The sequence below is a fragment of the Mytilus californianus genome, unplaced genomic scaffold (assembly GCF_021869535.1).
Source record: "Mytilus californianus isolate M0D057914Y unplaced genomic scaffold, xbMytCali1.0.p SCAF_1, whole genome shotgun sequence".
Taxonomy (NCBI): domain Eukaryota; kingdom Metazoa; phylum Mollusca; class Bivalvia; order Mytilida; family Mytilidae; genus Mytilus; species Mytilus californianus.
Window position 1 is genome coordinate 77,929,093 of NW_026262581.1, and position 12,750 is coordinate 77,941,842.

At 32.4% G+C, this 12,750-nt stretch overlaps 1 long non-coding RNA gene across 2 annotated transcripts; it reads left to right on the forward strand.

The window, feature by feature from the left end:
• The first annotated feature begins 225 nt into the window (after positions 1-225).
• LOC127714262 (uncharacterized) lies at positions 226-1,684 on the forward strand. 2 transcript variants are annotated; one of them, XR_007987668.1, is made up of 3 exons: positions 226-624; positions 1,146-1,227; positions 1,484-1,684. It is a non-coding gene; the product is annotated as an uncharacterized LOC127714262 (long non-coding RNA). The 2 variants fall into 2 exon arrangements; XR_007987667.1 differs by having other exon boundaries at positions 226-1,227.
• The last annotated feature ends 11,066 nt before the right edge of the window (positions 1,685-12,750 follow it).

Here is a 12,750-nt window from a genome sequence, read left to right on the forward strand (position 1 = left end):
TGAAGCCACCTGTAAGTTGATAAAACAGTAATACTTATTATTATTTGGTACATAAATGTTTTCTTTTTGCTTTGTTGGATGTATAAATACACATACACGTCCGATAGGAATGGGGCGTTTAAACTAATACCCGACGACAAAAGTCTTGAAAATTGGTACTAATCACGCAAAATTAAGGTGTAAGAACAAAGACTGGTCGGTCCTAATAATGTGTCTGGGTACACTGTAAAAATTGTGCTTAGAATTTAAACGTGTTGCAAGACTTATGTGCTTAGGAAAGTGTTTAATTTCTAAACATAAAAAAATAAACATGTTTTGGCTCTCAGCACTTCGCAATAAACATGTTTTGGCTCTCAGCACTTTTCAATAAACATGTTGCTGTGCTTAACATGTTTAGCTACTTTGTCAAGTATATAAAGCTAAACGTGTTTAAATTCTAAGCACTTTCAATATTTAGACACTTTCCTAAATACGTTTAGAATTACAACACATTTAGGCCGAATACGGCTTTCATATCACGTGCTAATTTTTGAGCGGGAAGAAGAAACAAAGAACCCGAAGTCAAAGGCCACGCTGTTTACTTCTGACCATATAAACTGACCGTAACTTGACTGTTTCAGAAAGGTAAGGAGTTATGATTATACTGTCTTTTATTTTGTACTGCCAATTTTAAATGATTATTGACAGTTATAAGCATTATTTACAAGTACACTACCGTATAGTCAATGCAGAAGAGAAAAGGGGGTACCATCCCACGAAACAAGTGCTTGTAAGAGCTTTAAGTGTTCAAACTATCTTGTGTATAGATGATAAGAGTTGTTTAATGTGCTATCATGCAAGTTTGCATTTATTTTTTTATTTATATATGTTCTTGGAAAGGAGTTTGTGAGGATAATTTTCGTTCGGTACTCCTCGGCAGATTATAATGGAACATGAAGGATAGTGGAATCTGCCGAGTCTTATCAGGATGAGGTGCATCATTCGCAAATCCAGTGTCATATCGAGTTCATTGTTTTCGTAAGCACTTCCGATATGCACAATCAACATTTCCTCAAAATAAATAGAAAGATGCTTGTTTATTTCAATAGTTATAAGCGGTTGTGATTTTTTTTATAATTTTATTGATATGTATTGTTTTATTCTAGATGAGAGAAGTGCAGAGGAAATCATCATCTGTCTTGGCATGCTAAAAGAGGAGATAAAGAACAGTAGCAAATATGCTGCTAGGTAAGAATCAAAAGTGTATTTGATTTTAAAAATGCCAATATATATTTGATCAAATGAATAATATTAAGCATGAAAAGAAGTTTTATATTAAAAAATATCAATTGATTCATCAGTAAATTTATGTTTTTATACCACGGTCCTAATGTTGTTATCTGGATCTTAAATCATGCTTTTACTTTTTGGTGTTGTAGTTCGTATTCTTATATTTTTAGATTAATTCTACTTAGTTGCTTATCAATATTTTTCTATATTTCAGGCCATTGACCAGCAGTTGGGTACTAAGAAAGGAGAAGCTCTTATTGACCTGTAAAATGAAAACAGGACATTTTCAAATTGTTTTGTTGTAGGGATGGGGTACAAGTAGAAGATTGGTCAATATTATGTACATGTACCTTGATATAAATTTATTTTTGATTGTGTTCAATGATAAACTGGAAATAAATGATAACATAAATTCCTTTGTTTTATATGTTGTAATTTTGTTTTTAAAGCTAGAATTAGTATAATGATAATTTCATTTCAAAAGTTCTAGACTGTTTTACGAATATTTGAAATGATGAAAAAATGCAATAGTCGAATGATGTAAACTGAATTAAAGAAAAAACTCATTGAGATTGAAAAGGTATTGGTCACATTCAATTTGATATGTAAATTCCAGTTTCTTAGTTTGATGCATTGGCTCCTTTTTGTGATGGTATGAAAACCTGTTTTATTGAGAGCTATCATACGTTTTACAGTCAAGCCTTCCGGAATATTAGTTTAATTGGGGCCTAATGAAGTAACGGCTTCTCACAATAAAATGATAAACATGTTTCTTCACGACCCTTTATGGTCTAAACATGTTTACATTCAAAACACTTCACAGCTAAACGTGTTTCCAGACAAAACACTTCTCAGCTAAACATGTTTCCAGATACAACAATTCACAGCTAAACATGTTTACTGTACAGTCTAAGCACTTTTTAGCTAAACGTGTTTCTAGTCTAAACGCTTTACAGCTAAACATGTTTACAGTCTAAGCACTTTATAGCTTGACATGTTTAGGCTGTTAACACATTAAATATTAAACATGTTTAGATTTAAAACATGTCAAAAATCGGTTTCATAAATGTGTTTAGGAAAGTGTTTAGGCTCTAAACACATTTTTTAGAGTGTAGGGTGAACTCTCTTCCTGCGGAGCGTTACCTTGTGAACTATCACGTTAAAAATCCGGCCCAGCGTGTCGGTCTAGTACAAAGCAGGGTTCATATTCATCTCAAATCAACATGTTATCGTCCTGAATATGCAATTAACTGGCCACACTGAATGTTAAACAGCCATCCATCCATCTCTTTCCGTGGGGCAAGTAAGTGACTTATTGATAGGCAAATCTTATGGACTTTTCAAGGCGAATTGTATGGACTTTTCAAACATGCGTGATCTTTGAGAACTTGTGACAGTCTACATAGTATGATCATTGTTGCATGTCAACTCACTTTGCTAAACCTATCTTACTAATATTTGTTAACTTTGTTGTCGACCTGAATATATTTGAACTATTTGCCACTGGACGTCTGGTAAACAACAGTCAATGTTTATCTAATGATTTTATCATAATTTGTATTTGTACATTAAAACTTGATATTTTATGCTAAATTAAAAATGTCATGATCGCATTCATTGAAAGAAGTTCAGGGTCTTCCTTAATATAGATAATACTTTATTTGTATAATAATTTTTGTATAATTATCATAAAATAGGGTAGCATTCTGTAATATCGTTTATCATACTTTATTTACCCAATAAAAATCGTTTAATTTAAAGGTCGGTTATTACGCAATAAAAATTAAATAGCTTATATAAGTAAAATAAAATTAATGATAGCCATAATCCCCGACTCTGTAAGTCCTTAAAAGCCTCAGTCGCACTTCATGATTTTTTCTGTCATACTTATTTATTTGTGTATTTAACTATTTACAAGTAACCCCTTCCGTTAGTCTAAGTCCCCTGCCTGAGGAAGTGGAATTGGGTTTCGAGCAGGATTAGTCCAAGCACTTAGTCCCGGATATACAGATAAAGATATAAAAACAAAGCAAATCTGAAGAGTAAATGTACCGATTTTATATGTATATTTTATATTTGAAGCGAACTGCTTTAAGAAATTGTATTCTGTCAACTTCTCCATTCTGGTATTTTCTGAATAGTTCCATCATATACTCTGTTTACTTTTTCTTACTTCTACGTACAACTGCTGGTGTATCAAGTCTTCTTAGTTTGGAAACAGAATGCTATATACTCTGCAATATTCGCAATTAAATTACATGTATACCTGAAGCGATTACGGGTTTTCTCATAATCACTTAATATATATTTTTACAATTCGATATGAAAAAATATATAAATCAAAATGATAAATATGTTCAAAATGAATAACTATCGTCATATTTATTACGAATTATCGACATATTTACCTGTATGATGTATGGATTTGGGGTCCTTAATTTCTGTATTCTTTTAATATTTTAGAACATTTATCTTAATCTTTAAAAATAACGCTTGGTCTCATGAGTATAAATGATCTTACAATTAAAATGATCTGTAATTAGAAGATTTCTTTATTCTGTACATCGTTCACTTCTGCAATCAGTATTGTAATACCTGATTTTCCATAGTTTGTCTGCATACTTTTGCACCCCATAATTTTTTATTTTTTTATATATTTTGCTAATTTTTCTCTTTTCATATTTTTTGGGGTTCATTATTCTTTATTCTGTAAACCCCATCCAGGCCACCCTGTATTACATGTACCTGTAAAATAAATGCGCGCAAATGTGATAAAAAGCTGGGCGCAAACGTAAAAAAAAGTAATCCCCAAATGCGCGCAAATGTAATGGTAGGGATTTATTCCTAACAACATAGCTGATTATGTAAGGCCGTTGTCGTTTAGTATGACGTTATAAGTTTTCGCTTACCTTACATGTGTTTTTGTTGCATAAATTATATTCTCTGATCGTTAAGTCAAATATTGGCTAAAGTTAAAATTATTTGAACACTAGCCTCGAGACAGTTACCAGACTTATGAGGGTACCTTGTCTACAATTGGCTTGTTGCATGTTTTTTTAGTTTATGCTTAAAAGAAAACACCGTGTGAAGTTATTATGACGAATTTATTATAAAAAAATGGGGTAATGCGTCTTTTTGTACATATCGGCATAAGTATTCGATGGCGACTTTTTGATTAACGAACGCCTTAGTTTATAAAGTAGAAATGTATTCCATCGGCACTGAGTAATCTCTAACAGCATGTTTGAACGCCAATTTCAAATGCACTTATTTTACAGCAGTACAAATAGGTGTTTGCTGTTTTTCAGAAAATGTAGTTTAATCTTTTACTGAAATAGGTATAAAATGTGTTTCAATGAAGTTTAAAGTCTTTAAATGGTCTGTTAAGTTTGAGATAATTGACTCTACCACATAGAGCATACAAAGCACAACAGTTTATGTACCATGATATTTGATTAATCAAATACCACCTCATACTGCGTAACTTTTATGCACTTCTAAACGGTACATTTGTTCTAATGGTGTAATTTTATAATATAAGAAATTTGAAAACTCTATAGAGCAGAGAATTTTGGATTCTTAACACATTCAAAAATTGTTTATCAGTTTATGCAGGTACAAATAATTTCCACTTCCAACAAAAGAGCAAAACTTCTTCAATCAGTTCTAGTGTATATTTGTTAAACATGAAGCCAAAGTATAGCGTTAAACGTTCTTCACAAATACTCGTTTCGACAATTCAACATCATTCAACTAAATCAAGAGGAAAACAGATATACGTTTGTGAATGTTTGATTTACTTTCATCTGACGTATTTTATGACTACCAGGCTTCAACTTATGAAGTAAATTATATTTTAAATCTACCATACAAACATATCTTACGACTTCTTTTGACGTCTACGATAAATGTCTGATATTTTTTCTGTTCTTACATGGATATTTTGAGGATTTGGACTCCTAAAAATACATCACATATCTTCACGTCTATCGTTTTATATTAACTGACTTGCCTTTATATTGTCAAATACATTTTATTTTAATAAACACATTGATCCTCTTAAAGACACTTGCATAGTCTTATGGAATAAGTTTCCGACACATTTATGCTGTCAAAAGTGTTGAAAATCATATATGATACATAGGAGATAGTTTTATATTGAGCTGTGAAAACTTAGCAAATTAAAGCAAGAATATTAACTGTTTTTGCGGTTGGATGTCATAACTTTACAACCGAATATTGTGGTATACTTTTTATGTTCTTGTATGGCATTTTAAGAGCTGAGAATACTCGCTTATACTGTAAACTAGTAACGATTTGTCCTTTTCGCATGGTCATTAAATCAATGAGTGTCCGACTTCCTAGTTTATTTTGCCACGGCCTAAGGCGAGTTTGGGTACACGTTTATTCTAAGATGTGTCGTACTTCTATCTAAGGTAGCACAACAGTCTTATTCAGTAATATCCGGGCTGGTTGTATCTAAAAGCTATAACTTTGTCATATAGATATTAAGAAAATGAAAAAAAAAAACATATTGAAGATGAGATAGCCATTCTCTAAAAGAGTTGGATAAAATAGGATACGTGAAAAGAGATTTAATGTTATTAAATTACAAAATCCCTTAAAACCCGTAAGTCTATTTGGAATGTGTATAACTGTATTCTTTTTATTGGCTGTTCCTATGTTACAGTTTTTGGTGGGGTTCGTGTTGCTTAATAAAATTGAGAATGGAAATGGGGCATGTAGTCTTTAGTTTTCTATGCTGTGTCATCTGTACTATTATTTGTCTGTTTGTCTTTTTATTTTTGGCCATGGCGTTGTCAGTTTGTTTTCAATCAATGACTTTTGACTGTCCCTCTGGTATCTTTCGTCCCTCTTTTACACATGCATTGTATTGTGAAAAAATTGAGAGTTAAGTACCGCGGAAGAAAATTATAGTGCTTTACTAAAATTTTCATGTTTTTGATACAGAGGTTTTAAGAAGTAATGTGTGCCGTGTTAATTTCTAAACAGAACTGAACGAGCGGTGACCTCTCCTCAGCTGGTATATTACGTGACTGCAAGTGAAACGTGTATATCCACGTTACAAGCAAACATTCCTAGTACATACAGAATGACCGATAAGTTATTCCAATCAAGACAAGCTAATTGACATCTTATTTCAAAAGAAAGCAAAATCAAATAAATTGTATGGTCAAATATTTATTATGAACTTGTAGTGTGAAACATTAAATAAATACTCACACATAAAACAAAACAAAATAAAATGTGACATTGGCGTTACAGGTAACATGCTTTTTCATATGAATTTGAATAATTACTATACTATTATTATAATATAAAATATTGGTTTTGCTGAGCCAAATAGCTCGGAAAATACCCCATTTTTGTCATAGTAAAATATGGTTAGTATGTAAATACCAAAGGTCAATCCAATTAATCATGGGTTACAACAGTTTACTATCTTTTGCTTACTGACATCTAAAAGCGTTAATTTTAATATCAAAATACCGTGTAGTCGGCTATAAAAGGCCCTGACATGAAAATATGAAACAATTCAATTGAGAAAAACTTAAGGCCTAATTTATAACAAAGCAATTAACGAAAAACAAATAGGGCAGAAATGAACCAACGACAACCACTGAACTACAGGCTCATGACTTGGGTCAGGCACATAAAGTATGTGGTTGATGTTAATCATGTTTGTGAGCGCTCAACCCTCCCCTAACCTCGGACAGTGGTGTTACAGCACAACATAAGAACAAACTATAAAAATCAGTTGAAAAGGGCTTAACTCATCAGATCGATACAAAGCAGAACAAACATTGTCTCATTGGCACTCATACCACATCTTCTTATATCTATCTAACATAAACACAGACCGGACGTATAGTTTTCATGTTTGTTCCCGAGACCCCCTTGGAAGGAGTTAGTCAGCAATTACATGTGCATGCAACGTCATATGTCAAACTTATATTTTCATGCGACAAAGGAATTTTGGAATGTACGAGGTAAAAATATAATACCACCAGGGGTAAGGAGATAGCTCAACAAAATTTACTAACATAGATTCGCCAGAAGAAGAAAAATATACACCTAAAAATTAAAGATTGTGATTAACCACCCCCTTTCCTTTTTACCTCTTTGCGTTATTTTACCTAAGAAAATACCATGGCAATATATTGCCTCACCATCCGAAAAAAAAGATAACCCCCCCCCCCCCCTCCCCCCAATATATTATTGTAAAGATTCCCTCACTAGGTAATACATACCCCTTGTGTCTTGCGGTGATTCCATACACCTGAGTTAAATACAGGTCTTTAAGCTTATCTTAAATGATCACTGTTTATTCATCAGTATTAAATCCAGAAAATATGTAGTGCAAGAAGTGTTAACTATATTAAGAGCTCAAAGGTGGATTTAGAAGTGGGGCGTACCCGATGTGTCTCCACTCGGTAGACATATTCTATATACCATGGTCTATTGAATGCACAACTAAGCCAAAGACAGATGCGGTTTAACCTTCCGTAACACCTTAGTTGTCCGGTTTTTTTTCAGTATAACTTTTCTGTTTTGTACTATTTAAAGTTTGTAATACAGTGTGGACTATATTTAATGTCCATATTGAACTGTATTTACATTGATGTTGATGATCATCATTCTATATGTTGGTTGGCTGTTGTATCGTGGTCATCTATCCTTATCTAACTAATAATATCTAAATCAAAGGTGGTTGTGCGGGTGTGTGCGTGTGTGTGTTAATTGTTCCCCTTGAATTGACATTTGATTTCACATGTTCGCTCGTGTTAACATCTTCTATAAATGCTAAATGCACAACTGATCGGTTCACAATTGTAAGAAGACTATTTAACTTAAAAAAAAAGGGGAGGGGGGGTTATTCCGTTTCACAAATGTTTCATGCGATCGCAAGTGTCGCATTAATTTTTGTCTCATTAATGTAAAAACTTAAATCACACTATTTGGTTTTTTTTCCATCTCCCAGATTTTTTCCAGAAATTTATCCATCCATTGTAGCATCTTTGTCTGGCAAATCTTCATGATCCACTTAAACACTTTTATGATGGCATAGTCATTAATAAATAATGGTCTTATTATTAAAAAAAAAGGGTAATACGTCTTTTTGTACATATCGGCATTAGTATTCGATGGTGACTTTTTGATTAACGAACGCCTTAGTTTATAAAGTAGAAATGTATAACATTGGTACTGAGTAATCTCTAACAGCATATTTGAACACAAATTTCAAATGAACTTATTTTACTACAGTTCAAATAGTTGATTGCTGTTTTTCAGAAAATGTAGTTTAATCTTTTACTGAAATAGGTTTAAAATGTGTTTCATGAAGCTTAAAGTCTGGGTTTGTTTAAATGGTCTGTTAAGTTTGACATAATTGACTCTACCACATAGAGCATACAAAACATAACAGTTTATGTACCATGATATTTGATTAACAAAATGCCACATCATACTGCGTAACTTTTATGCACTTCTATACGGTACATTTGTTCTAAAGGTGTAATTTTATAATATAAGAAATTTGAAAACTCTATATAGAGCAGATAATTTTGAATTCTAAACACATTCAAAAATTGTTTATCAGTTTATGCAGGTATAAATAATTTCCACTTTCAACAAAAGAGCAAAACTTCTTCAATCAGTTCTTGTGTATATTTGTCAAAAATGAAGCCAAAGTAAAGCACTATACCTTCTTCACAAATACACGTTTCGACAATTTAACATCATTCAACTAAACCAACAGGAAAACAGATAACTGTTTGATTTACTTTCATATATATATTATTACTACCAGGCTTCAACTTATGAAGTAAATTATATTTTAAATCTACCATACAAACATATCTTACGACTTCTTTTGACGTCTACGATAAAAGTCTGATATTTTTTCAGTTCTTATATGGATATTTGGAGGATTTGGACTCCTATTAATACATCACATATCTCACGTCTATCGTTTTATATTAACTGACTTGCCTTTATTTAGTCAAATACATTTTATTTTAATAAACAGACTGATCCTCTTAATGTCTTTTCGCATGGTCATTAAATCAATGAGTGTCCGACTTCCTAGTTTATTTTGCCACGGCCTAAGGCGAGTTTGGGTACCCGTTAATTCTAAGATGTGAAGTTCTTCTATCTAAGGTAACACAACAGTCTTATTCAGTAAAATCCGGGCTGATTGTATCTAAAAGCTATAATTTTGTCATTTAAAAAGATATTAGGAAAATGAAAAAAAAAAAAAAAAACATATTGAAGATGAGATAGCCAAGAAGTATTCTCTTAAAGAGTTGGATAAAATAGGATACGTGAAAAGAGATTTAATCTTATTAAATTACAAAATTCCTTAAAACCTGTAACTTAAGGCTATTTGGAATGTATATAACTGTATTCTTTTTCTTGGCTGTTCCTATGTTACATATGCATTGTATTGTGAAAAAATTGAGGTTTAAGTACCCCGGAAGAAAATTATAGTGCTTTACTAAAATTTTCATGTTTTTGATACAGAGGTTTTAAGAAGTAATGTGTGCCGTGTTTATTTTAACACAGAACTGAACGAGCGGTGACCTCTCCTCAGCTGGTATATTACGTGACTGCAAGTGATACGTTACAAGCAAACATCCCTAGTACATACAGAATGACCGATAAGTTATTCCAATCAAGACAAGCTAATTGACATCTTATTTCAAAAGAAAGCATAATCAAATAAATTGTATGGTCAAATATTTGTTATGAACTTGTAGTGTGAAATATTAAATAAATACTCACACAAGTTGCTTTTTAAAAAAAAAGACAATACGTGAACCTTAGAACTTTTTTATTCTAATTATTAATTCAACTGAATACGATATTATATATCAGTGTTATCTTGGCCATGTGTGTGGAGGATAATATTTTCTTTTTATTGTAAATGATTACAATTTTGAGAGAAGTGTTAAATATAAAGCAAGGAGAGAAAAAAAAAGATTCCTAGACTTTATGTCACCTTACGGCCGTCAACAATGAGCAAAGCCCATACCGCATAGTCAGCTATAAAAGGCCCCGAAATGACAAATGTAAAACAATTCAAACGAGAAAACTAACGGCCTAATTTATGTACAATTAATGAACGAAAAACAAATATGTAACACATCAACAAACAAGAACCACTAAATTACAGGCTCCTGAATTGGGAAAAGCACATACATACAGAATGTGGCGGCGTTAAACATGTTAGCGGCATCCCAACCCTCCCCTAACCTGGGACAGTGGTGTAACAGGACAACATAAGAACGAACTATAAAAATCAGTTGAAAAAGGCTCACCTCATCAGATGGATACAAACAGAAATACTACACAGAGTGGACGTGGCCGGGTACTTGTATATCCCAACAACAAATAGACACTAAGTACAGATCTGTGAGTACTCGCAGTCACTGACAGCTAGTTCAAAGCCACTAACAACTAATTAAAAAAATCATGCATCTAAGACTAAATTATCAATCCGTAGCAATCCAACATCCAATTATTGAAGAGACATAACTTTTACTTTCAAGATACAAAAAAATTCATTAATGAAATAGAGTCACACGATATAAAAAAGTATGCATTCTTATTGCCTATGATGTACGTCAATGTACACAAATATGATCATTGATAATTTAGAAGAAACTGTTATCAATGCATTAGAATTTATTGACACACAGGAGAATATACTTTTAAGATTCTCAACAAAATAGATTTAACTGCATTTGTTAAATTAATTCTTAGAAACAATGAATTTGAGTTAAATGGACTGTTATACAAACACATTATAGGAGCGCCCATGGGTGGTATATTGTCTCCAACATGTACAGATCTGCATCTGTCTGCCCTATTCATTAAAATCTTAGATAAGTTCCAATGGAGAGAAAACATCAAATTACACTGTAAATAGGGATGACGGTTTTATGGTCTTCACAGGCAAATTAGAGCAAGTTGAAGATTTCTTTAACCTTGCAAACGAAATTGACCATCTACTTAAGTTCTAATATGAGGTGTCGACATCTAGTATGGCCTATTTAGAGGATGGTAAAGGGTTATTTTCGTGCAACGTTTTCGGCTTTTTTATTTCACGTGTTTCCGTGTTTCGACGTTTTATTTTTCGTTTTCTCGTGTTTGGTTCGATGTGCGTGCTTCGTGTTTTCCCTTAATTATTTTCCGTGTTTCGTGTCGGTACTCTTATTTTCTCGTGCTTGTCCCGCATTTGATTAAAAAGTAAACCGGGACTAATTCAAAGTCAGCCCAAATATTGTTTTAAATTATAAACTAATTAACTGGTCCCAATATATTTATTAAAAGCCTATTGTATTACTATGATAAATCGGATGCAACTAACGGACGCTAAAAGGTGACCACATGCAGGGTCGCCATGTCCATTTATAATGACTGCATGATATCCAAGAACAGCTGAGTAATAACTTTTGGTAATTTGTTCCTTAATATTTACAATTGTATTCCTTGGCTTCGTTTTTCCAAAGTGTTTTCTTTTTCGTGCAACGTTTTTGCGATTTGTTATTTCACGTGTTTCCGTGTTCAGACCCTCCCTTTTACCACCCTCTATTTAGATACCGAAGTGTACAAAAGTGAACGATTCCATAATAATGGAATTCTTGATGTTAAGTCACATATATTCAAAACACAGAAACGTATCAATATTTACCAATCACTAGTGCACATCCAAAACACACATAAATTCAAGAGCATTACAGTGTGTGAATAATATAAGAAATTTCTACTTCTTCCACTAAGTGACCACCGTCATTTGGTTGACTATCCTGTCACTGTTTGGTGTGCGCTTGCATACTTAACAAGTCCAAAAATAATTTTAGCAGAAAGGAACTAATTTGTGCTGAACAGAACATTTATACATGGTGCAAATAAAAACATGGGACTTGAAATTTAATGTGCATGCAGTAGTCTCTTGAACGAGTCAAGACTTTCTGCAGCGGTCACTGAAATTATAGTGACATCAATGAATTAAATAAACATTTAATTAACTTACAAGATAACTTCCACTAAGTGACCACCGTCATTTGGTTGACTATCCTGTCACTGTTTGGTGTGCGCTTGCATACTTAACAAGTCCAAAAATATTTTTAACAGAAAGGAACTTATTTGTGCTCTACATAACATTTATACATTGTGCAAATAAAAACATGGGACTTGAAATTTAATGTGCATGCAGTAGTCTCTTGAACGAGTCAAGACTTTCTGCAGCGGTCACTGAAATAATAGTGACATCAATAAATTAAATAAACATTTAATTAACTTACAAGATAACTTAATTGATAGAGAATACTGTAAAAAGGAAACAGTAAAAGTTGTAAAAATGTATATTAACAAACAGTGTTTATTTTACTTGTTTTATTTTCATTTGAAACAGATTTTTTTTAAACTGATTTGTCAAAATGACAAGTGTGCGTA